This window comes from Vidua chalybeata, chromosome 12 (genome assembly GCF_026979565.1).
Source record: "Vidua chalybeata isolate OUT-0048 chromosome 12, bVidCha1 merged haplotype, whole genome shotgun sequence".
NCBI lineage: Eukaryota > Metazoa > Chordata > Aves > Passeriformes > Viduidae > Vidua > Vidua chalybeata.
The window spans coordinates 20,977,271-20,999,534 of NC_071541.1; the positions used below are offsets into that span (position 1 = coordinate 20,977,271).

Below are 22,264 nucleotides of genomic sequence, written 5' to 3' on the forward strand. Positions count from 1 at the left end.
ATCACCTGCATATTCATCACTAAACCATGTCCCCCAGGTATCACCTCCACACATTTTTTTGAACATTTTTGAACACTTCCATTTTTTGAACACTCCACCACTGTCCTGGGAAGCCTGTGCTGGGCTTGACCTCCTTTTCAGTGAGGAAATTTTCCCTAATATCCAACCTAAACCTCCCCTGGCACAACTTGAGGCTGTTTCATCTTGTCCTGTCACTTGCTACCTGGAAGAAAAGACTGACACTCACCTAAGTGGCAACTCTCAAGTTTTTCCATGATGTTCTATGACAAACTTGTACCAAAGTTATTCTTTCATATTTTGTTTATATTTGTATCCCTTTGGAGAGTATCAGTTTGGCCTTAGGTTTTATCTCTCAGTTGACTTGGACACAGATGCCCATCAGTAACTTTTGCATTAGCATTTCTATCATACCTCAGAATTTGGGCATATCTTTACAGATCTGGTCCCTGAAACTTTGGCATTATGATTTCAAGCCTCCAGTGGCATTCACACACAGGAAACAGACAAGGCACACAGGAAACAGATTTCCAATTTGAAAAAACATGTTTAATATCTCTGTCTAGGGCTGGAGACTGTTCATTGGTAAACAATTTCCTATATTTAGCTATAGTCTTCTCAATATTTACATTTGGCCTGCTCTTCATATTGACATACAGAGAATAGACATTAGGGGATCCTGAACATCAAATCCCCATAAATGGAAGGCAGTTACAAACTTTTATGATCTAACAAAGAGGCTGTGAAAATATCATTCTTCTGGAGGAAGCATTTAGCTGACTTTTCCCCTCAAATGGCATGGTTTAATTAGGCTAAAATAATCACCACAGTTATTTTCTGTGACACAAGATCAAAGGTAGAAGAGAAAAACCCCTGAGACTCTTCCATCTAGTAAGAAAAGCAGGTTAGATGACATAAAAAAAGTCTGAGGCATAAAGAGTGACAAAGAAAAGGAGAAGGAGCCTGGGGTAGGTGTCAGCCAGCCTGACACTGAAGGAGACAAAAGCCCTGACAGAACACTGCACACATCAGGAGATTCAGCCATCACATGGGACTGTTCCTCTACTAGAGAAATGGAGGCAAGAAGGGATGAGCAGCCAGACTCATTTATTTGATGTATACAAGTCTTGTCCTACTTTTGTGTGATGAAATGCAAAGCAACTTGTTTAACTTCAGCAGCAGATTTCAAGACTTAATTCCTGCATTGGCCAAGGTGCAGATGCCAAGGTGCAGATATCAAAGTCCATCCTAAGTTGTTGCATGTGCCTAATTTAGAAGGGAAAAGGGGAATTGGTTTTCATTCACATATTTCATTATAACTAACATGAAACCCAGAATTCATTAATTCCTAAGACCATGTTTTGCTTTGATTTTCTCTTTTGCAAAAGGATTTATTGAAGATGGAAGATAATGGGCCTTTCTCCCTAATTTTTTTCATGAGTTTGGGACTGAATATTGGGCAGATAACATGCACAGAGTAAAAAATAAAGTAAGCACTTGAAACAGGCTAGAACTCTCTCTAAGGAAGTTTTAGCAAAGTATTTCTCATCATAATTTTACCCTTATTGTTCTCATTCTAGCCAGGTGAGCATAAGCAAGGGCATTTCTCTGACTTACAAGAAAAGTCCCACACACCACCACTGTGGGGTCTTTCAGCACAGCAGCAGCATTTCAACATATCTTTTCCTCCTCCTGCCTCTTCCCCATTCAAACTCGCTTTGCATTTCATGTTTCTGGTAATTAACTTGGTTTAGCTCTGGTCTCCAGATTTAGTCTGGCTGCTTCCTCCACGACACAGGGATGCTTACCCACAGACAACTCCTGGTCTCCCAGAAGGGAACACCCCATACCAAACTGATCTCTCTACAGTGTCCTCAGAGATCAGCCAAAGGCAGCTGAGCATGAAGTGCAGTGTGTAGCTGCAACTATAAATGCATTTTCACCACGGATTTTCAAAGATGAAAAAAAATTTCATTTTGCCTGACAGCCTCAGAGCCCTCACTGATGTCTATACCACCTCTAAGATGCCCACACTGGATGACCCTCCTCTAAGATGCACATACTGGATCCTGATGAAGGGATGCAGGCAGAATCTTTATTCAGCATTGCTGAGACTTTCCTCTTAGATGAGCACAGAGTTTGCTTTTTTCTTCTTTCCCTGACAAGTAAAAGGTTTTTCATTATGATTAAAGAGTCCTAATTAATAATTACACTGATTTTGCAAATCAGTGAACTATTTCAGCCTAATAATATACCTACAACTTCACATCTGTACTACTTTAACAGAGGAATTGCAACACCAGGGCAATCCATTACTGTGAAAACCTAAAGAGATTTATTCTACAAACAAATTACTGCAGCCAAAGCCATCTCAGTTTGCTCCTTTCAGGTTACCTGCAGCTGCATGATTTACTGTCTTTGGGATTCTCTCCCAGGAACAAAGAGAAAGATGGCAGATCTCCAATTTCCAGAACTGGTGAGTTGCGGGAAGAGTTTCTCTGTTCTCTGAACGGAGAAAAGCATTACACTGCCCACCTTCCAGTGATTTAAAAGACAAAATGATGAGAAACAGCTCACTCAAGTCCTATGAGCAAATTTCAGCCTTCATTCAAAATCATGTCAAAAAATGCTTCATGTGCTTCATTTCTTCTCTACTAAAAGCTTATTAAATTATTATTCCTAATGACAAAAGCAGCATGCAAGGATCTCTCTCTGTTCAGCTGATGTGCCTGTGCATCCTCTTAATGCTATACATTGCAATGTGTAATATCTTATTTAACCAGCAAGATGAGTAAAAATTACCTTCTACTTAAGATTTAATGACAATATAATTCATCTCCAACAGTGTCCCACCAACTGGCTTTCTCTTTATAATCCTGAATTGTTTCATTAGTTTTAGTAAACCGATAATTAGCCTTTGCTGATTTAATAGTCTATTTAGGTACTAAATAAAAGTAGGTAAATAAAAAGAAGCTGAAAACTGAGCTCAGGTTCTTTGCTACAGAAGTGAGCTTTGCAGAGCAGGACTAGCTTTTCTGTGTGATCACAAAGTGCTGTCACTTCACACTGCAGAAATTAAGAAAATACAACTTCATTATTGAAATGCACAGGGAGTATTTTTACACTATTTTGACAGAAGAGCTGCATATTTCAAAATCCAGAACAATTTCACAATAATCATTGAAAAAAGATATATTTCAGCTCTCAGTGTGGCTCAGTAACACCCTACTTGAAGTTGAAAGCTTTGATAGAAAATGGCCAAGCCACAGATTCTTTGAGGCTGGAAGGGACTTGAGATCACCCAGTCCATCCCCTCTGCTCAAAGCAGGGTCACACAGAGTAGGCTGCTCAGGACCTGGTTTGACTAGGTCAATCACACATATTACAATATGACATCTGTAATAATATTTTTGTCCCTTTTAAAACAAATGTAACAAAATAACAATTAAATTATCAATAAATACTGTTCTCAAAAGTAAGTCCTTTACTGAGAAAAGGACAGAGAAAAAAACATTTTTGACTGATGAGCTGAACATGGGCAGCAATGAGAAGCAAACAGGTCACTGTGGTGCCTCTGCCGCAGACTGTATGACTGAGTGCTATGTGGGCTCACAAAAGCACAGTTGCAGTTTGGAAGAGCCTTTAAGAGCCTGGACAGCACTGAGAGGCTAACAGCAAAAGCAGCCCTAGTCCCGTGCCTCTTTCTCATATCTATACTTCCAAAAAAGCAATCCCACACAATGACTGCAAATCCAGCGCAAGAAAAGCCTTGGAGGGATCTAGCCACTGTGAGTCTCTACTTTTTGGAGACTTGAAGTAGCCTATGATGTTGACCAAAGGTCCACACTACACTGCACTAGTTTCTCAGCTGACTAGCGAATCTTTACCCTTCTCTGCAGCCTCCGGCTCTGCACCCTGCTCCTCCAGAGACCTACCCACCTAGGTTATCCCAGAGCTGCTCCTGAGGTCAAACTCCACGTCTCTTCCAGCTCTGTGGGGAACACACAAACATATTCTGTACATTGCAGGTGGAGGAAACAAGAGCAAAGAGCATTCTTTCACTTGCAAGACCATCTCCTTAGCTTAGATCAATGCTTCCTCACTCTGTGATCCACAGTCTCTAAGATCCAAAGTGAAAGCAAGAAAAAGAACCTGCGAAAGGTTAAAGGTGTCCATGGGAACAATGCAGAGATAAATAGAGTGGAAGAGACCGAAAACCGCTGAACCAGCTCCAGTATTTTGGTTCCCAGTTACAGGATAGGATAAAGTAGCCTTTATTTCAGCCTGACAAACTCCAAAGAAAGTTAACACCAGATCAAAGGCCTATAATATAGAGTACAGAGAAAAACTGGAGTAAAAGGAATTAGCATTAGTTTTCCCACCAAAATTTCAGTTAATTAATTATATCTATAGCAGGTATTTCATCTCTCCAGTTATCTATAATTGCACTTTCATCCAATCTATAGCCACTACAATGTAAAAACCAAGGACATTTTTCAAGAACCCAAGTTATCATTTGGGACATCAGTTATAAATCACAAAAAATAAAATCCTAGTGAATGACTGCTAAATCTTAATTCTAAAGAAAAAGCAACACACATCATCTCAAAATTGAATTACAACTCTGCCAGAAATTATTTAAAAATAATTTCTTTTAAGAAATTGGAAGCTCAAGCTGGACAGAAACAGGCAACAATTTCAGAATCAGATCATTAACCCAAAATATGCATTCAAATTATTATTGTGAAAAGAGTACACATTCTGTCTTGCTTAGGTGATAGCTTTCAATTCTGAAGTTAATTTAGAGTGTGGTCTATCATTACATAAAATATAACAAGCAACTAGCATTTTCCAATATATATGTATAGCTAACATGGATAATTATAAACTATGTCACTTGCACAGTATATCTGAATATTTGTGTTTAAAATTATATTGCATAAAACGGCACATACTGCATGACAGTCACTGTTTCAATAATTACTGGTTTCTATATAATTTCTGCATCATTGTTCCATATTATTCTTTAATTATTGGAGCAATCTCCATGCATACAATGTATGCTTTTTGGCAAAGCTGCATTATTAAGAAAGGATGACTGGAGGGATTTAAAAATAAAAGTCATTACAGAAATTTAAATGCTATTAAGAAAAATGCAAAGAATTTTCACCATAGAAGGAAAACAGTAAAATAAAAGATCATTACAAGATTATTTCAGATAATAAATGACTCTTGTAATGAATTTACAATCTTGAGCTCTTATAATAATTGACAGTGAAAGTGTAATATAGTAATAACATCATTCTATCAGTTGCTTAAAATGGGTTGTGGATAAATAATTTTTGTTTGGTTGGAGTTTTTTCAGATCTATTATGGCATATTGGCTTCAGAGAGCTTTAACTGCTGCCAACTTCACAAGGAGAGGAACAAGAGCAGTATCTTCAGAGCAGTATCTTTACATGTAAAGTGAGGATCTGAGTTGGCACCCATCAATAAAGAACAAAACAGTAACATGAATACATTTCCAAATTGCCGATGACACTTCCTGCTTCCTTTGACAGCATGCTGGTGTCAGCAAACACCACTGAGCCCACCATAGGCCTTCTAAAAAAGAAAAACAAAAACCACCAAACACATGCATACACGAACTGCAATAAGGTCTGATTATGCTCCGGCCACCCCGCTCCATTCTGGGAATGATTGATGCACACCAACTCATTGACTGTCATGGATCATGACAATGACTGGCCGCACAGTCCTTAGCCACACTCTCCTGTGGCACTTGGGTCAGCTTCTGCATATCATGGGCAGACCCCTCAAAACACTGTGATGATTGTCACCACACAAAGTTACTGCTCAAAAGGCACCTGAAGCCATGTTATCCTAGCTCACAAATAAACTGAGGCTAACTCAGAGATGCTTAGAGCTCAAGTATCATCCCTCCATATCCAAATCTGGCATTCATAAATATATGCAAAGTCTGCATCAGCCACGCCTCTCCACCTGCACTGCTCAGGAGAGACAGATCTCCTCAGAGAAGCCAAACAGGATGGCTGCAGCTCTGACAATTTCTAAGTTAGGCCAAGTGCACAGCCTGTTGTGCATATCCTGTCATGCACAGACCAGCACACAGCCCTGTTGTTCCCCCACCCTCACTCCGTACCACACCACTGTGCTGTGGGGCCATCCCTCTTCTGTGTTCCTGCCTAATTTCTCAGCTTCCTGCAAACACTCCATAGAGACAAACTCAGAGGGACCAGCTCTGAGCTCCAGTGTCCACTGGCTAAAGCTGTGTTCTCAGACTGGAGCAGGTCAGTTTCTGTGATGTACTGTGGCAAAGGAAAAATCAGACCTGTCAAGCAAAATAATTGCTTCAATATGGTTTTTAACTGAAAAGCCCATTTGCACTAATGGTCAGGAAGAATCGGGTATTTTGCTTCCTGCAGAGTTACAGAATCACAGAATGGTTTAGGTTGGAGGGGACCTTGAAGACCATCTTGTTCCAACTTCTACTACCACTAGACTAGGTTGGTCAGAGCCCCATCCAATCTGGCCTTGTGAAAAAACAACCAAAATAAAACTAGAAACAAGTTGAAAATCCTAGGTAATCTCTCCAATTTTCTGGTCACAGATCCAAGAGTGTTTCTTCTTTCTCATCATGGTGCACCTTCTCTTCCTGCCCAGATACTTGAATACAACTCCTACAGCATTCCCAACCAATATCTACAAAAAAACATTCTTGGACTGAACAGATCCCTCTTCCTCTCCTCAGAGCAGCCAGTGTGGAATTCTCAGATGCACAAAAAGGCAATGTCCCCTGCTACAGATATATGTTCAGAAAGGCATAGAGCACACTACTCTACTGAGGACTACTACATTCATCTTCTACAAGGAGATACATTTGATAATAGGAACATGTGACTGGCATAGTGTAACAAACATTAAGTGTGTCAACCTCCAGTTCTTTTTGCATTTATTACAAGCGGCTACCCAATACATGTTGTAGCAATCTTACAATTCTGTACCTGTCACTTAAAACATTAAATAACATTTGAATGCCAGAGTGCATAGCATACACAAATCACAGGCAGTTTTCAGAATAAGTGGCCCAGCCAGAGATGTTCTCCAAATACTTCAGTTTAGAGACCTCATCTGATGATGGAATTACAAAGTTAGATTACAGTTCCATGAAATAATTCATTCCAGCCATGAAAACTATACAAATTTCTTCATGTCAAGTAAAATTCAATTTATCACACATTCTAAACTATATTATACACTAGGGTTCCTCCTTTTTCTGTACAATAAGATATGCTTTATTTCAAAACATTTTCAGAATTAAAAATATAAAAACTATATAAAAGCCATAACAGTATATTGGCTTCTTTGACTAAAGAACCTAAATTGTAATAACATTTAACAGCATACAATTCCAATCTACTCAGCAATCTATTGGAAATACATATGATAATGTTAAATTAAAACTACTGGGTTTTGACATTTGAAAAAAAAATGTTAACAGATTGTTAAATTTGATTGTTTAATCACCTGAAAGTGGCAAAGGCTTCAAGCAGTTTTGGTGTTCAAAGAGGATGCAAACAAGCCTTTTAAGAGTCACCACCATCTAGGCATCAAGAGCAGCAGGCAGGAGTTGCCTCTCTCCCCAGGGACTTACACACACTGTGAACTCATCATTATCATTCTTATGTAGATCACACCATGGATGTTCAGTGACATTTTACAGACAGATAAGACTAAAAAGCCCTGCCCTTAGGAACCAAAGCCTTCGAGGACAGGGCAAAGCCTGTATACCACACTTTTCAAATTGGAACTATTCACGTCACTGAGAAGTGATTTATGCGTCAGAGCCCTGTAAAAAGTCAGTAAGACATTGAATTTTATAACTATTTCCTCAGAAAAGACTACAAATTACCTGCAGATTAAAGGTAATCTTCAAAATGTCTGCAATTATTAGGAAGTCAGCCCCAACTAGTGCTGCCAGGCACGGTGAAAGACACAAGTAATGGTTCTAGAAAGCCCATTTAGAGACTTATTGAACACCTCACCTCTTGCAAAGCAACAGCAATGCAACCAAGAACATAAACACAACAGAAACTACAATTACTAAGTCAAAGTCTGGTGCTACTACTAGATAGAAGATACTTCCCAGTCCATTACCAACATAAACCCCCTGGCTGTCAGTAATGTTCTGTCTTTCTCCAGCCCCAGTCCATGACCTAAATATTCACTGATTAGTACTTCTGTATATTTAACTCTTTGAGGGCCCAGTCCTGAAGCCCTTCATAGTTTTCCATCCAGGCTCGTCAGAAGAAACACAAGAGCACTGGACAGCTCCTTTGGAAGGGAAACTCAATACCTGGTAAGACCAGCACATGAGCACCACTAGCGTTCCATGTTTTGTATCTGCTGTCATTCTGCTTCTCATAGCAGTATTTTCCCTTTTAACAAACCAGACCAAACACCCAATTGCAGAAAGAAATGCTAAATCCTGGGCTAAATGACCGAATTTTACACAGGTGCAAGATACAGGTGGGACTAATGATGTGGTTTAATACTACACTTAACATCCTCCTACTGAAAGAGTCTTCCTGCCCTGCTCCCTCAACCACAGGCATTACATTATTGTTACTTAGAAGGTTTTGACCCAACTCAGAATTGATTGAGTTGATCGCATGCATTGGGAAGTAGTGTGAAAGTCAGGGTGGAAGCCAGTAAGATCACAGGCAGCAGAAAGAGGAATTGGGCTTGGAGGCATCTTCTACAGTGGTACCGCAAGCAGGGCTGGTGTTGTAACATGTCATCACTCTGCAGAACCCTGGGAATGACATGGTTTACTGCACTTCAATTGGTCAGCAAACAGAAACACTTCATTTCAGTTATTATTACCTAATGGCATGGAAAAAAAATACATCTAAAGCTCTTGTTCTGCAACAAAATACGTTTTCACTGGGAATCAGAAGTATTGAAAGAAGTATTCAAAAACTGATACCATTTACTCCTCTTAAAATCAAAGTCACCTTTACAAGGAAAATAGCTCCAGTTTGATCTTTCCACCTTCTCAGACCACGGCATTTTTACCACTCATTCACTCATATATTTACATAACCCAAGTTAAAGCAGTTTGCCTTTTATAACCAAAGAGGTCAAGACCTTGAGCTTTTTCAGTGAAGTGTGTTTTCCAGACATCTACAATTTTTGTGGCAAGGGTTTTTCACTGCCATATCACATTTATAGGGGAAATTAAACTTCAACTGATCCCATGCTTAAGTGAAAAGGTTCGGTTTTGGTTTCCTGTTGGAACTTCCTGTCACAGATTGCAAGGCAAGATGTATTCATTTGCCATCTGTATGGCAGTTGTCTTCTGTTAAGTGGGCAGTTTTTCCTTATCTCTTCCACAACCAATCCTCCCCCCGGGGAGACATCTGCTGATAATGGGCTATTGAATGCCACTGCATGACTGATAAAAGTTACAGCATCCCATTGTGAGATGCTCCAGCCAGAGGGAGAAGCCAAATATTCCTAACTGGGTATAATCTGGGGTTTTGGGACACCAGACTCAGGCTTTTCCACTGGATTTCCAGGAGGACTGCAGCCATTCCAATTTGGACTGCTACTAACACCATGACCAAAAGAGTGTCAGGTTGTATTCTGACTCTGTCAGAGGTTTTTCTTTTGTACTATTGCATGTATTTTGTTTTCTTTTTCCCTTTTCCTAATAAATTGTATTTCTGACTTGGAGTCTCTCACTGGTTTTGCTTTCAAACCAGAACACCATGATCCGTTTTTTTTTCTTGTTGTCCCCGAGCTTGCCCCTAACTCCAGGCGCTCCTGAACAAAGATTCTCTTACACCTTAGTTTGCACATAACTTTCAGGGATCTCCAGGCTCTGGGTCCTACATGGGAACATCACAAGCACACAGAAATCCTCAGGACCATGGAAGAGCTCAGCATAAGTTTTCAGATCTGCAACACCAAAACTGCAGTAAAGGCAGACCCTTAACTCCTGCTGAAGGTGCTCATGTCCTTGTTTAGATCCCACCTTAACTGTACAGCAAACTGTATACAACAGACTCAGCTTAATCCAAAAAAAAAGCCCTGCATACATCATTTACTTTAAGAGATGGATATCATTAAAAATCCTGTAGCAACAGGAGCTGTAAGATACTCCCTGAAACACCTTAGGGAATGCCCAAATAACAAATATTTAAAAAAAAAAAACACAAAATAGCAAAAGCATGGAGGAAAGTCTGATCCAGGTCCCCCTGTTGCCATGGTGACTTCTCAGTCATTTATGTACTTCAGACACATTCAGAAAAAAGCTATATTTTCACCCCTCCCACCAAATACTGTAAAAAAGGGGGAAAAATCCTCCCAGCTTGTCCCAAGACAACCAAATGGCAACCGAATTCTTTGATCAGGCAGCATCCCTGAAATATTTTAACCAATACTTTTCCTGCATTATGAATCAGACACTCAGACAACATGGAAACAGACATCAGCAGAAAATTCATAATAATCCATCCGATCCCTTTATCATTCAAAATTCTGACCACACTTGGATCAGACAGATTTCTGCTTTCAGATTATTAAAAAAATCATTACTTACAACATCATTTCATTCATCCCCCATTTGCAGACACTGTTTGCAAGCATTTGGTTTTTTTTTTACCAAGTACTATGTGTTCCACATGCTGCTGTTATCATACAGAGCAATCAAACAGCCTTAGCCGGCTCAAAAAGCATAAAATCCTCTCAATATTTACATGCAAATACTGCATAAATATGGATTTTAAAAAGCATAAAATCAATACATCACATTGTGGAGCTGTACAGAAAGAGCAAATGTTTTACTACCAACACTAAATTGCTCACACTCAGTAAGCACTGCCCAACACTGCCAAACCCCCCTACTTCTACACCAGGAAAAGTATAATGCATAACACAGTCAAGGAGCAGGCATCTACTAAGACTCCATTTTCTACATGATACCTGAAAAAGCATTACAGACTCCACAAGAAAACGTTATTTGTACAGATCACAGCATGCACACTTACCAGCAGCTCCCCAGCCCAGCCTGGCCAGCCATCTGCCGTTGCCCGCCACCTCCCAGCATTCAGGAAATCACAGCATTCGCCTCACAGACAGACCATTCTGATGACCCCCACCCTCCCCATTAATCAGTTAATGAAGCAAGACTGTTTTTTCCTTACTAAGCAATGTATGGACACCAGGCCACTTGAAGGTTGCCTGTTCCTTCCTGCTGCAGGGCCTCCCAAATAAAAATTGCCCAGCCAAATTCAGGCTTTTTCCTTTTTTTTTATATTCATTCAAAGCTGTAGGAATACACTCAGCCCTTGACAATACAGTTTGCATGACGAAAGAGCAAAAGTAGTTTTGAGGCTGCAGAATGCCTTCTCTGGGTTACCATGGAAATAAATGTGGGAAGGGGAGGGGGCTTCACTGATGGCAATTGCTGCTCCTTGGTGGAGATGTTCTAAAGCCAGACTAGGTGGGAGCGTAGTCCAGGAGAATAAAATGTGTTTTACTATTACAATTTTATCTGCACTTCCTTTCATTTGCACCAAATTTCACATAGTTGAAAAGCATGAAACTTCCCTGAGATGCTGAGGGGATGCTGGCTGAAACAAGTGCAGTGTACGATCCCTCCAATGAGGAGCTGAAGAAACTTTATTTACATATTGGAATTTACACAGATGGGAATTAATGCTCAATCGCAATTAAAACTTGGTTGACAAAGATGAATCTGTTGCAGAGCTGAGGCTGTAGCAAGGAGGACTAGTTTCATGAAAGCTTGATAAGAAGCATCACCTTATCATTAAAACACAAGGTAACCTTTCTCTTACAAAAAATTCTCACACATAGTATGAAACAGATCACCTCAAGGATGTTGTCCCTTGTGAAACTGAGAAAAGTTCATCAACAAAAGCAGGGTGGACACTGTGACACACCACTCCACAGTACTCCTCCATGAGATCCTGACTCACACCATCACCACCCTCCCCCTCCTTGGGTCTTGCCAGTGTCCCCACAGAAAGTCAACCAAAATAATCCATGGGAGGTGGAAGTCTGGCACCAAAATCACAGTGAGAACATGCAATACAATTTCATCAAACTGATTATATTTTATACAAATTTAATTGGTATTTTTGGGATATTAATTAGTATATTTAGGATATTATTAATAGTATTTTTTTAGATATTAGGAAAAATTCTTTCATTGAAACAGAATGGCTAAACATTAGAACAGGCAAACCAGAGCAGTGGTGTAGTCATTGTCCCTGGAAGTATTCAAAAAACAAGCAAACATGACGTTTGGTGACATGGTTTAGTGGACATCATAGGATTCAGTCAAAGGTTGGACTTGATGATCTTGGAGGTGTCTTTTCCAACCTCAGAAGGAGGTAAGAGCTGCTCACTACAGTGACCTTAACACAATGCTCCAACCAAACTGCAATACTGACTGTCCAATATTTGCCACATAACAAAACAACTTCCACAGTCATCAGTTTACCACTGGGTATTACCAATGTAATTTAATTTTGCACATCAAAAAATTCTCCACACACTGTCTCTGAACACACAGAAAAAGTTTTTTAATAGTAGTTAATTAACAGAGAGCTCCACCTTGGCACACTAGCCAGACCTCCCCCCTCCTCAGCCTCTCTGCAGAGGATACCAAGAAGCCTGCACCAACACAAAGACCACTCTGATTTGCAAGAACAGCAGCTAAAGGTGATCCACTTCAAAATCCACCATTTACTTACTTATCATTTCCAATGGGCTTTTTTAGAAAGTTAAGCCAAAAAGAGAGGAGGTAAGCAAGTTGTGGACCATATAAAAGGACAGAATAAAGCTGGGGTGGAGACACTGTGAGAGCAATTACAAGCCAGCTGGGCACAAAGCTGGAAAAAATCTGTCAGGCTTTGGAGTTTCTTCTGAAAACCCCAGAGCTGGCTGCTCCACAGCTGCTCCAGCCAGCCCCCACGCAGCTGCCTTCTCCCTGGAGCTCCCTCATCTCTCCACTCCCTCGTCAGAGAAAAGGAGACACCACTGAGGTCCCAGAGCCCCAACAGAAGTGGCTGGTATCTTCTACCCAAGTGGGACCAAAGGAGAACTGGTTTGAGAAGTAATCTAGGCTAGGTCCCTTTCTGACTCCTCTCTCACTTGCAACAAATTCTGCCTCAATCTGAATTGAGAAAAAGAAAAAAAAAAATGAAAAGATGGTTTTTGTAACCTGTCACAGCAGTAAAATGAACTAATACATTACATTTACACATATAAAATCCCTAGAACACACACTGCCAGCCCAGGAGCGGAGAAACCCCTCCTGGACCTGAGGGGAGGTCCATCTCCCTGTGAAGCAGAGAGCAAACAGTCCAACCCATATATTTCCACTGTGTTCCTCCTCAGCCAAATATCAGTTCAACATTTCTTTACAAGGCCAGAAAACAAGAACCCTAATACAAATAAAACACAAATCTGATTTTATGATATCACAATAAAAATCAGTTTTGCTGATCACATCTGATCCAGATCACACTGTACAACTCTTCATGCTTTCCCAAGTTCTTATGGGTGGCCTCACCATCATGTCTTAATAGCAATTTAATTTGCCAATAGCAAAATTCACAGCAAAATCTTACTTCATACGCAAAGTCAAGGAACAGCAGAATTAAATCTGCCAATGCAAACACAGCAAAGAGCTATAAAACACTAGCTGATACACATAAGCAATGGGGAAAGGCTGAAAGGGCTTAAAAATCCAAACAGCCAGAAACCAGAGCAACCCAAAACCACAGAGCAGCTCTGCAGGGCTCACCTGGCATGGGCTTACATATTTCAAGCCACATCTCCTCACACCACGCCAGCTTTCCGCTGTACCCCTCTCCCAGCTCCAGCAGGCACCAACCAGCGCAGGATGGAGCTAGTTCGGAGCAACTAATGTCCACTGTTCAGCTGGCAGCTGTCATCCAGATGCTTCTGCCCGCTTGTCCCATCTCTAGGAATCAGTCTATTTGGCTAATAAATTTTAAGGAAAAACAGAAAGGAAAAGGAAAAAAATATTGTATAGCTCCTTACCCCTTCTATTGACCTCTCTGAAATGAGCCTGAGGAGCAAGAAGGGACAGAAAGCACAATGCATAAACCTCACTTACTCAGGAAACCAGATTAAAAGCCACACCATCAACTACCAGGGAAGATCAACAAGACCAGGGAGCAGGTCAGATTGATTATTCTTTTCTTTAAAAGGCACCTGCCAGGGAGAGACAAAGGCAGACAGTGAGGCTGAGCAGAAGGCCAAGAAATTGCAGGGAGAGCATATATTGATTATAAAGTCAAGAATATATTGATTGCTATATGTATTGTACATACCCAGGTATATCTTGGAAAGGGCAGCCAGGAGATTTCTTTGAAGCCACCCTGAACAAACAAAAAAGCATCACTGTTTTAGACTTTCTAATAGCTAAATAGCAACAGACTGTCCAGCCAACATTCCTGTGATTATGTGGCTAAAATCAGTGTGCTCCAGGAGAGGAACATGCACATCATAAAAATCATACCTCATCTCCTAGTAACAAGGCAAGGTATCAGATGTGCAAAGCTGAGGGGAAAAACAGACTTTAGTCTTTTATTGCAAAAACATAAATGGAACAAAACTGACAAATGACTGGCTATTCATTATTACATGATCCTCCTGTAATCTTATTGAAGCTTTTTATCAGAACACCGCATGTGCAAAGAAATGAAAAGTTGATCTCATGGTTGGTGGTAGCTTTTAGATGACTGATAACCTCTTATTGGAAGAACAGATATAAACTTGCCAAAAAAAAAAACAAAAAAAACCCCCCAAAAAAACCCAAACAAAAAAACCCCACAAAAAAACCACAAAAAAACCAAACCAAAACCAAAAGGAAGACATTGTTAAGGATAAACTATCAAACTATCATTTCAAATCATGTACCCAGAAAAACAGGGAACAAGTTGATATCTATTATTTGTTTACTTTATTTTTTATGTTCTGACAACTACATTCATTTGCCAATGAAACAAAGGAAAAGTCAGCTTGCCTAACTGCATCTGATGCACTCTTGTGTTGCTGCATATTCATACTATCACTAGTTGTGTGCACCAAAATTAAACAAAAAAAACAAACTAAGAAGATGCAATGAATCACTCAAGCCACAATGGAGCAAGCAAAAGAGCCTTGTTTTTTTTTAATGGAATAATATCTTTTAAATAATCAACAATTACTAATCTGTCTGAGAGCTGCACAAGTGCATCATGTTATTTGGTTCCCAAATAACACCACTAAAGGTGAAATGATACACCAGCCCATGGAAATGGAGATGTATAAAGGTCCCAGTAACATCTGGGGACACTCTGTGGTTTGCAATATGTATTTTTATAATTTTCTCCAGTGCAGAGCTATCTGGTTAGGCAGGCAGAACACTCAGGATACTTTTGTGAGCCGTAAGGTTTGCCATATATTTCAACCTAGTCCAAGTCACCTGAAAGGAAATGGAAGTGATTTTTTAAAAGATGACTTTTCACAATTCTCCTGGAGTTTTCAACATTTTAAATGCCGTCTCTGCTAACACCCAGCATTTCCTTCTCAAATGGCAGCAGAAAAATTCCTCATATGCACTAATAAGGCATATAGATGCTACCCTACAGACCCTGGCTGCTATAAATATCAATTTTGAAAAGCTATATGAAACAGTGTTTGTTAATTATTATTTCCCCCTGCATGTGCAATCACAACAGGGGCACTGCAACTTTAGTGCTTCATCATTCCAATCCACTAGGAGTTACCTTAAAGGCATTAAGACAGCAAGAGGATTTTATCACTGTTCTATTGCAAGAGAAGCTTTTGACAACCAAATAAATTTAGAGAAAATGGAAGTAGTTCTGCTGTCAATCATCTCTGCTGCTGAAATATATTCCTTTAAGAACTCACTATCTTTGCTCGTTTAGTCTTAAACAAACTAAAGAGAAAATTTTGCCCAGGTAATACAAATTTATGAAACTTATTTTAGAAACTCCCCACATTAAGACCTGCAGTAAAAATAAAGAGAGATGTTTAAATCACTTGCATGGTCTAAATGGTGCCAAAAAAAAAGGTTAAACACCCAAATAACTTCACCTACTTAAACCGGGTCATTTTTCTACCAAAACAACCAAAAAATTGCTCCTCAATAAAGCTAGATGAATGAGTCTTCAGAGACCTTTGGTCCAGCCATTTCATATCACACATTCAATAAGTGCATTAAATTTCATTGTGCTAATAATAGGTTATAATTACTATTATCATCACCAACAACAGACAGGCAGTGATGACCATTCCTTTAAGCACAAACACTTCTGAGTTTCATCCTTGGGCTGCGTGTCCCCAGAGTGTTCTGCTCTAGAACAACACCAGGAGAAAACCCGGAACAAAGCCAGCATGAAGTGGGGAACAGGGGGAGCTGGAAGTTCAACTCAGTGAAATCTGTCAAGCAAATATGAGAGGTGTGAAGTGCCTTTTTCCATTTTCATTTTATTTTCATAGTCAGAAAATGCTTTGAAAGTAAATAGAACTTATTTGTATGAGGTCACTGATGGAAGCTGTATATTTCTTCCAGAACATTTAGAAAAGAGGAACAAAACTCAAAGTCGGACACCATAAACTATGACACTCACATGTATTCACAGTTGACTTTGCAAGTTCCAGTTTGGTTTTTATTAGGACAAAATCTCATTGCTTCATTTCCTTCAGTTTCCAGAGAACTTCATTATTAAAACACGGGGTTTAAAATAAACCATGACTTCACCCCAAAAACAAATGTAGTCTTTGTGCAAGGGGAACAATAGTTGTATCCTCTGAATGGTGCATAACACCACACAGTTTTAGCAAGAGCATGAGCCAGGCCAATTATTTTTAATTTTTTATATGTAATTCTTAATTTTTAAAACACGTATATATGCATCCATACATTATACATATATATGTACACATATACACCTTGACAACCACTCCCTTTAATAACTTCAAACTTAAGGAGACATAGTTTGCTAATGTTACAGTAATTGTTCATGATTAATTTTATGTATCATCTCTTTAAGAAAAATATTAATATAAATCTATCCCCAAAGAACATCACCGAACAATTTTCTTCCCAAAATCCCTATCACTGCTCCCAAAGCAGACAGTGCACAAGAGCAGTGTCTGTGCTGTGCTCAGGTCCATGACATTCTGAAGTCATCAGTGAGGAGAATGAATCTCTGCAATTAGCTGAATACGTGCATATGTAAAATGTAGGCAACTTGCCATCTGCATTTCCAGGGATTTCACAGATTTTTGGAAGCTCAGGGATGTGGAACACCAGGGCTTGCTCTTGGTGATAGCACTCTGATGGCAGTTTGTTGGACCATTGGCTATTTATAATTTTATTATTCCTACAAAGGCACCCAACAATCCCAAAGGAAAGCAGAGCCCATTGAGATAGGCACTGTATAAATACTTACTAAAACCAGGCTTTGTTCACAGTTCAAACAAAGAATGCTTGAAAATGAAAGAAAAGAAAAGAAAAGAAAAGAAAAGAAAAGAAAAGAAAAGAAAAGAAAAGAAAAGAAAAGAAAAGAAAAGAAAAGAAAAGAAAAGAAAAGAAAAGAAAAGAAAAGAAAAGAAAAGAAACCAAAAACAAAAAACCAAAAAAAACCGTAAAGTGTTGCCAAGGTTTCACAGCAGGAATACAACTGTAGCATGGACTCCTGGCCAGTGTCCTACCCGGCTCCTGGGACAGGGCTAACTCCTTCAGCACCAGTTAGCAAGCTGGTAGTATTGTTTCAAACAAAAATAAGTAAATAGGAGCCTTTGTTCTCCCACCCAACAAAGTAAATAACTGAAGTATATGTATTCTTGGTGCACACAACTCCTCCACATGGGAGAGGCAGGGTAATTCTTGTGGGAATCCCCTACTAAAACACTGGCAGAACATCACTGGCACTACAGAAAGTAAATCTGTACATTAATCACAGCCCAATGCAAACAGAATATGCAATTCTGCAGGAAAAAAAAAAAAAAAAAAAAGGGAAGAAGCACAGAGAGACTGACACCAGGCAGAGAAGTTACTATCATTTCATGCAAGAAGCAGTAAAAAGAAGAGAGTAGTATCCCATATGGATTCAGTTGCACTGAGCAGTAAGTGTATTTGAAAGAAACCAGGTTTAAATCAGTTCTTCCAAGCAAAACCTCAAGTTTTTCAAAGAATGTAAATCCTCTTCAAGGCACACTGAAACAGGGTCATCCCACTGCTGCCATACAAGGTTTAATAGATCAAAGATTTTGTCTTCCACAATTAGAGGAGCCTTGGATTGATTTTCACAAGCCCATTAAAAATTGTCTTTAAAGATTAGCACATTGCACATTAGCATTTGTTAGCACATGGAAAGAGTCAGGTGGGCTCATATAAGGATTTATATCAAAGTATCACTATCCAGAACAGAAACCATATTTTTGTAACGATCTATAATGTAAATATGGGATGTCCAAAACAAGGGTCAATTCCCATCCAAATTCCATAATACAGCAGCCTTAGACCAAATAAAAAGTGGAAGTTAACTCAATGATGTTAACTCATTGAGTTAACATCTATTTTTCATGACTAAAGGTGATAGAACCCTGCAATCATAGAATCGTTAAGGCTGGAAAAGACCTGGAGATCATGAAGTCCAGCTGCCAACCCAGCACCATCACGTTCACCATTATGTCCTCAAGTGCCACGGCAACATTTTATTAACACTTCCAGGGATGATGACTCAACCACTGCCCTGGGCAGCCTGTCCAATGCTTCACTTTCAGTGAAGGAAATCTTCCCTGGTGGGGAAGAGGTCATTTCCTGTTGCCCTGTCCCTTGTTCCCTGGGAGAAGATCATGATCCCCCTCTGGCTGCCCCTTTCCTGTCAGGGAGTTGTGGAGAGAGACAAAGTCTCCCCTGACCCTCCTTTACTTCAAGCTGAGTGTCCCCAGCTCCCTCAGCCACTCCTGGTGCTCCAGACCCTTCCCCAGCTCTGTTCTCTTTCCTGGACACACTCCAGAATCTCAAAGTCTTCCTTATCATGTGGGGCCCAAAACTGAACCCAGGATTTGAAGCACAGCCTAATCAGTGCTCAGCACAGGGGAAAAATAGGAGACTTCCCCTCTGGGCTTCTTTTGGGTTCAGTGCAGCATCTCCTGTTGGAGTAGGCAGAGTGCTACACTGCTTTCCTCTACACAAACATACAACTGGACCACCAGTGGTCTTCTTTCTCTTATGAACAAAGCTTTAACACTCAAAGCTTTATTCTGCAGCTTTTGTAATTAGTTGTACATACGCATGCTTTCATGAAAAACAAAGCAAAAGTATTTTTGTTTAATTTTGCCTTTCAGTTTAAACTTTGCTGTAAAGAAAATGGTTACAATTCACTCAATTGTTAATTTCTCTACCAGGCCTAAGAGGTACAAATGCCCTTGTTTCCTTGACAGGAACCAGCAGCAGCACACTTGCTTGACATGGCAAATCCATGCATCTCACTCCACATCAAAGGAAAAGTTTAAGCTTTATAGATACAAATTTAAAGAAAAAGAAAAAGAAATCCTACTAATTTCAGTATTGCATCGATCCAAAATCAGTGCCTGTACAAAGATCTGCAAAATTCAAATCAGCTCAAGCCTGTAGTTTTTAGAGCCATCATCTTGGATTTTGGAGTGTGTTCAATCATAATTAATCAGGCTTAACGATAATCGTAATAAACAAAAGGTGTTTTTCAAAACACCCCAAAGTCCCAAAGCACTTAATGAAATAACATTTCCATTCACATGAAACAATATATCGATTACAGACACCTTCCAGCTGAGATTTTGCAAGTTTTTGCTGAAGGGACCCAGACAAAGAACTACAAATCAAGAGACTCAGTTCTGAATTTTGCCAGCTGCTATTTTGGGCACTGAGCATGGCATTTTGGAGAGTACTGCTCTGTGACCAGAGCCTGGTCTGAGATGCTCTGGACCCAGAACTAGCTCAGTACCTGCAGAAGGAGGATTTACTTTAGTCCTTTGATTTTTCAAATAGCCATGAAACTGGACCCTGGCTTGAGGAACAAGGTTACAATGCACTTGTCATGCACTAAGTTGCCTATTTTATGGCACCCAGGGCTTCTGGTTTGAATGTTGTTCTTTTCAGCACAGCCTCTCACACAGGTTTAAATGTTTGGCACAAGACAGTCCAAAAAGCTCTTTGTTGTAGCTTGCTGCCAAGAGGTTTGGACTTGGGATGGTTATCGTTCTCTCCATACTAGTGACATCCTTTAGACAAACATTTAGCAGTGCACTCTTGGCTAAAAAAACTCCACATTTTCTCAAGGAAACATCCTTCCAAGTTGTTAAATTAATATGAAAAATGAGGATCTCTGTACTGGTTATGAAACTTGGACCTGTTGGACTACAGGAAAAAAAGTAGGGAACAAGTGAAGATAGAAAAGGCAGAACACAACTTCCAAGAAATTCCCAAGTTTCCCACAGTGAGAAAATGTGTGCAAATGGAGTCAAACAAACCACCCATGCCCTCAGTTAACGCCAACAGCACTAAAATACGAATGCCAAATGCACTGAACCACCCTGTGACTGGTGTCCCACTCCACTATTCCCTGACCTGTAAAACATGATTTTCCACACAAGTAATTTCACGTTCATATTAAGGTAAATATTTTGTTGCCCATGGAACCTTACAGTCTTCTGCCTGCCTTTAAGAGCTGTTCAGATCCTCTTTAATCCAAAAGAAAATAATTTTTATGCATCTTTTGCCCCCTTCAGTAGTATGACTTGAGAATACTCTGGACTTTTTTTTTTTCTGGACACTTGTAGTAAACCTTGCACAGCAGACAGAGCCCCAGATTGTTGGGACTGGTCCTGCAAACACACCACAACGCAGCTCCTCCAGAGTCCCACAGGCACCCAGGAACTGCATCTGAGGCAGCAATCATCTGCTGTTATTTATTAAGTTGGGCTCCAACAGATGTTTAAACAGGACTGAGATTTACTATCAATAAATCTGTCATGCTCACTTAGCTTTGCTTCTAATTAGGGATGCATAAACCTCCCCTTGTTCAATTTCAAATCTCTTTTAAATACAGTTTAAAGCTCCATTTGTCTCAGTTACTGCCTTATGGTTTTGGTCTAATTCTTTTTATGGGGTTTTGAGACAAAACTGAAGGGAACAAAAGAGTTGACCATGAACATTATAAGAAAAGTTGTGAAAAAAGAGTGAAAGTAAAAAATAAAAGATCTGAGAAATGGATGGTAAGGGAAGAGGGAGGGCAGCAAAGAACACGACAAATGCATATCATGGCCTGTAAACTATGGCCTGTAAAATCCCAGCTTGGAGGATTTGCAATTGCTGTCAATATTGTGGTAAAACTTGCAAAGGCACCAGGGCTCCACTACACAAAACTACTCACCTCCTGATGAGTTTAACAGGGTAAGACCCACCTTTCTGAGGGTCTTTACTCCCACCAGTAACCTCTCATTAAACAAGAGTATAGAATCATGGAAGGGCCCTCAAGGTTCATCTCATCCCATACCCTGCCATGGGCAGGGACACCTTCCACTATCCCAGGTTGCTCCAAGCCCCATCCAGCCTGGCCTTGAACACTCCCAGGGATGGGGAGTATCATTTGTACACACACCTCAAATTTAACAAGTACCAAATCAAAACATTTTGGAAATAAGCTGTTCTGATTTTTTTTCTAAATCAACATAGGAATATAGAATTTTCATGCAGGACCACTCATGTTTTCATCCTTAAGCATCAAGTGTCATCTGGTGGATTGACTCAGAACTGCAACAAAGAACCTCACCCAAAAAATTTTGCTAGGGAGGAAAAAATAAATGAACTAAACAGAGACAATATTTACCTATGGCCTCAGAGATGCAAAGAATAGAAGTCCAAACCTCTGCCAGGTGCAGGTATTTAGAAGATCAGCCATAAGATTCTTATAACACATCCAGGGATTTGGTGGACTTACCTCTCTGAAATTTGAGAAACCCAAATTTTTTACGACTTACTGTCTAAAAAGCCGTATGCCTCCAACAAAGACATTGAAAAATCTCAGTCAAATATTTATTTGGTTTTTTAATCTAATCTGAGATCCATAAGTAACTACATGAATCTAGAATTGGAGTTTTAAAG

General features: G+C 39.8%; 1 protein-coding gene across 2 annotated transcripts in view; it reads right to left on the reverse strand.

Annotated features, from left to right (window-relative positions):
- FGD3 (FYVE, RhoGEF and PH domain containing 3) overlaps positions 1–22,264 on the reverse strand; it is a 94,930-nt gene that overhangs the window by 54,331 nt on the left and 18,335 nt on the right. The window contains exons 2-3 of one of the 2 annotated variants that reach the window (XM_053954161.1): positions 14,433–14,480; positions 14,216–14,313 (exon numbers count right to left, since the gene is read on the reverse strand). The exons of the other annotated variant lie outside the window; for it this stretch is intronic. The gene's annotated coding sequence lies outside the window, so the exon portion shown is untranslated. The remainder of the gene's footprint in view (positions 1–14,215; positions 14,314–14,432; positions 14,481–22,264) is intronic. 2 annotated transcript variants of the gene reach the window in all.